Here is a 4,975-nt window from a genome sequence, read left to right on the forward strand (position 1 = left end):
AGTGCCTGTAGGCTTCTCCATTGCTTCCTGGAGTGTGTGTGTGTGTGTGCATGTGTTTGAAAGCCTTCCTTCTTATTTGCCATGGAAACCCAACAATAATCATTCCCTCCCCACAAAAGAACAAGCAAAACTCAAAGACCCCCTTTCATAATTGTTCAGGAAAAAGGTGGGTGATTTCTTGTGGTGTACATGTAGCTTGGTTTAAGATGAGAAAGAAGTACATATAAAATCTGAGATGAAAAAAAAGCATGTATACAGTCTCAGATCCTTACTCCCACCTGTATCTCCTCCATATGCTAATTCCCGTTCCCACCACAGCACAGAAGCTGTTTTGGAATTAATATGCTTGCCTGTCTATGGTAATATGCTATTCTTTCACATGTGGACTGATAAACCTAAATATATTAGTACATTCCAGAGTGTATTGACACGTTTGTTAATATAGATTAGCCATCCAGGTGCATGAATACTTAAGAAAATAAAAATGCTGTCAGATACATGACTCAGGATGTCAATGGTAGACAGCATAAACATGCCCAATAAAACAAAGAAGACACACACCTCATGGAAATGTGTCTCATTCTGAAAGCTTGCATTCTGAGAAGATATGTTTGGAAATGGTTCATGAGCAGAATAATTGCTATTGAATAAATGTTGGGTCTCTCCATTCATTTCAATAGATTATCATCTGAAACTGTTTTATGTTTTATTGGTAACAGCAGGAAACAAAAACAGGGTTGTGAGGACAGTAGAGATGGCAAGATCAGTGGCAGCTGTGGTGATAATGTCAATGACACAATATACAGCCGTGCTGACAGAAGAATAGTAGCTCCCAGACTTTATGTACATTTTCTAAAATTACTCTTTTTTCTTGCAATATCAGATTGGTCATAGGTGAAGTGACATACAGTTTGGAAAAACAACATTTTTCCCCCCCAGACATAGCTCATTGTGTCCTGGTTGTTGCAAATTGTAGCAACCTGTGATCACCTTCACCCTCCCATTACTCTTGTTGTAATAAATTTTATACAGATATAGGCCTTTATTTCAATTCAATCCAGTAGCGGGCTTTAAGCATTTTTTTTTTTCATTTTAGAAAAGATACAACTCTTGCTATCCCATAAATAATCAAAGTAGGGAATGTTGGATACTTCAGAGTGGAAAAGAGCATCTAAAATGTGGAACATCTAAATTTCAGGCGAACCATACAGGATTATCTTCTCTATGCAGCTGCTTAGGGCTCTTTTCTCTCTTCCTTTCTGAACAATTGACTTGTTCTGTATTCTATTGCTTTCCCTCCCTCCCAAATTATTTTCCAGCCTTTCCTTGTAGCAAGAAAGCAGAAGAAAACAAACAAATGCCACACTAGTTTGGCTTACCCTCATGCCTGTAAAGACAGTTTGATCTGTGGAAAACAGCATATGAATGTGGTGTGTTTTGTGTGTGTGGAGTGGAGATGGGTGACATTCTCTGTTTTGTCAGTACTTTTTACAGACCAGGCTTGTATTAAAGATGCAACTATTGGCATGGGTTCAAATGTTGATAACCAGGCCAGTTTCACTTCTCCATTTACCAGTATACTTCCTTTGTATTTTTTACCCTCTCAGATTTCCCTGAACTACCCCTTGACTTGTCACCTCTCTGTTGATCCTCTCATCTGCTATTGTCTAGTGCTGAGATACAAGAAAATGCCACACACAAAAACCAACAACACATTTTGATAAAGCACATGCTTTTTAAAGTCTGACATCAGTATATGTCCTGTAAGAGGTCAAGTAGCTATGTTTGAATTTTTTTTCTATTATATTCTACTTGATAATTTCAGTTGTAGCATTATGACGTGTGTGAATGTTTTCAAATGCTAAGGAACCTTGCAGACAACTGAAATGACAGAAGGGTGAAGGTCCCAGAGACCAAGAAAGTAAGATAAGATTAGAATTCAGCCCTGATGCTGGAGACATCTTGTAAAAGGCATTTTGTGGTTTGAATACAAGAGCTGATCAAAGCCTTCATCTTATGTATTGTCAGAATATCTTAAAAGAGCTCAGCCACTGATTCATTCAGTCAGCCTTTTCCCGTCCTGTGCCTCCCAGAGATCCATCAACTTGCTCAGTGCTTTCTTGTCTCTGCTTACAGATTTCTGATGTTGAAAGATGAAACAGTATGTCTATTATTCTGTTATGGCCTAGGAAATGTATTCATTATGTGCTTCTAATTAATTACTGAAGACTTCAATAAATTAAGTTCTTGGTTTTGTTTTGTGATAGTACTTTGTTGCCTCTTATTCATCTCAACCTACGGAATATGGTAACATCTCTTGTTCAGAGTGTTTTAATGTTTAAAGTAAATTAATTTGCCATTAGCAGTTTTTGCATGAGTGTATTACTGGTTGTTTTGGTCCCAAAGAAGGAGAAAAAGAGATCAAGTGAGATATTTTATAGTACAAGCTGTTTAAAATACTGGAAGAAAGTTTTAAGAAATTATAAACAAGGCATCAAGATTAGTCCTGTTTCTAATCATATTATGTTGCTGATGTTTGTTATCCCACCATAATCTAGTATTTTCTAGAACATTCTAATCAAGTGGACAAGATGAATGGCATACAACAATTCCCATAAACTGTTTCACAACTATCAGAAATTGATCTAGGAATTTCCAACATAATTTACCTCCCCAAGACAAATTTATCCATACATGTTACTGAAGTATGATTCAGGGATGGAGAACTTTTGGCCCTCCAGATATTTTGAACTTCAATTCCTAGAAGCCCCAATTTGCATGATTCAGGTCAAAGAACTCTCTCTCTCTATCTCTCTCTGTGTGTGTGTGTGTGTGTGTGGTAGGGGTGAAAGTAGAGGGGAAGTAGCAACCATGTTTATCTAGTCATTGGGAAAAAATAACCAAATGGGAGGTTTCTCTAGGAACATAAAGTGGAGCCTTTAGGTGTGCCAATTAAATATAAAGTGTTTGTTGTTTGATTTATGTTACACTAGTAGAAATTGTGAATTATGCCATCAGGGTCTAAATGCAATTGCTAGTCCAAACTAGAATAGACATCCACTGGCCTTACATAAGGGTTCAGATATGTAGTCCCCATTGATTCAATGGAACTACTCTACTTGGGACTCACAATTGGATTTTAGGCCCTGGTCTAAATTAGCTTATAGGCCACCAGCACTACTCTTCATAGGCTACAATAGGAAGCCAGTGTAGCCACAGGAGGAGTGGAATTTAACATTCCTGAAAACTCACTCCTGTGTGGAGATGGGGTGGAACATTTCTCTTGAAGTTTCTGGGAGGGAAGGAAGGAGGGAGCCCGCGTGGCCGATGGGATGTTCATGGCACGGAGCATCGCCACCGGCCACCACAACTTCATCCACTATGTCTCCTTCAACTTCCATGGGAGGCGCATGGCCTCCTGCTCCAGAGACCAGAGCGTCAAGGTTTGAGACAAAGGAGAAAATGGAGAATGACACTGTACTGCCAGCTGTAAGACACATAGTGGGTCCGTGTGGGCACATCCAGAGTTTGTACAAGTCCTGGCTTCCTTCTCTTTTGACAGAACAGCTGCTGTATGGGAAGAAATAGTTGGAGAATCAAATGATAAACTTTGAGGACAAAGCCACTGGGTAAGGAGGACTACACTGGTCAACAGCAAGACATCTGTTACTGATGTAAAGTTTGCTCCTAAGAATATGGGTCTCATGTTAGCAACATGTTCAGCAGATGGAGTTGTTAGGATCTATGAAGCTCCTGATGTTATGAATTTGAGTCACTGGTCACTTCAGCATGAAATCTCATGTAAACTAAGTTGCAGTTGTATTTCTTGGAATCCTTCAAGCTCTCGTGATCATGCTCCTATGATAGCTGTCAGAAGTGATGACAGCAGTTCAGATGTATTGGTCAAAGTGCAGATTTATGAATACAATGAAAATACCAGGAAGCAGTTTCTGAATTCATAACCTTATATAAAGGAAGTCACAGGAATCCAGACCTAAAATAATAATGATGTGAATGATTAGTACTCACTATTGTACCCTCTGCATTTGAGGGTGTTTGCTTGTTTGCTTCCTTAAAAATAAAACAAAGACAACAACATGGCATGAGTAGAATTATTTTTTTCTTCCAGTCTGGGACTCTGGATATCCAAAGTCAGCAATCCCAGTATACCCCAAAACCGTGACCTTGATGAAAGGAAAACAATTACTGAAGTCTCAACCCACTTAGTTCTGCTCCACACTGAACATTTTAAATGATAAAGAAGCAACTTGTAGGTTTTCTAAATAGAGGGGCAGAAATTTACTATCATAGTTACAGATGTGTAACCTAGAGTTATGCATTTGGTTTTTATGTATTCATAACCATGACACTATTGCCAAAATCATAAAAGACCCCCAATCCTGCTTTACCAGGCAGATAAATTGTTGGGCGTGATGTCACATCATAATGATCTTTCTACCCACTTCCTGCCAACAAACTCCAGTGTAAGGAGGAATTGAGACAGAGGTACTACTATTTGTCACAAAAGAAATCATTAGAGGGAAAGGTGTGCAAATGTCAGTATGTTGCATGCAAATAACAGGACAGAAGACCTCAGTTGCTTGCAGGATCTGCTAGATCATAAAGCAGAATGATGTGTGTGTGTTAACTGATATGGGATCTCACAGTAATAGTTCATAATTCCAGTCATTAATATATTAATTTTGTTTCCTTCAATATTCATTGTAGGCTTACCTACCTCTCTCTCTGCAAGGGACAGAATTAGTCAGAATATTATTTTGCACAAGGCTCATGGAGGTGAAAGGAAACTTGGTCTGAACTAAGAATATTTCTCATTCATCTCAAAGTCTTGCTCCAGACAACTTATCATGGATTACACCTAGTTTTTTTTTAAAAAAGAAACAAAAAACAAGCCATTCAGAGTTCCAAATCATTTGTTATTTTAAATGCATGAAATGCAGGATATATCCCAAAT

General features: G+C 38.4%; 1 pseudogene; it reads left to right on the plus strand.

Moving 5' to 3' along the window:
* The first annotated feature begins 3,332 nt into the window (after positions 1–3,332).
* Positions 3,333–3,962, plus strand: LOC121925847 (annotated as a pseudogene).
* Positions 3,963–4,975: the final 1,013 nt, after the last annotated feature.

Source organism: Sceloporus undulatus, chromosome 3 (assembly GCF_019175285.1).
Source record: "Sceloporus undulatus isolate JIND9_A2432 ecotype Alabama chromosome 3, SceUnd_v1.1, whole genome shotgun sequence".
NCBI lineage: Eukaryota > Metazoa > Chordata > Lepidosauria > Squamata > Phrynosomatidae > Sceloporus > Sceloporus undulatus.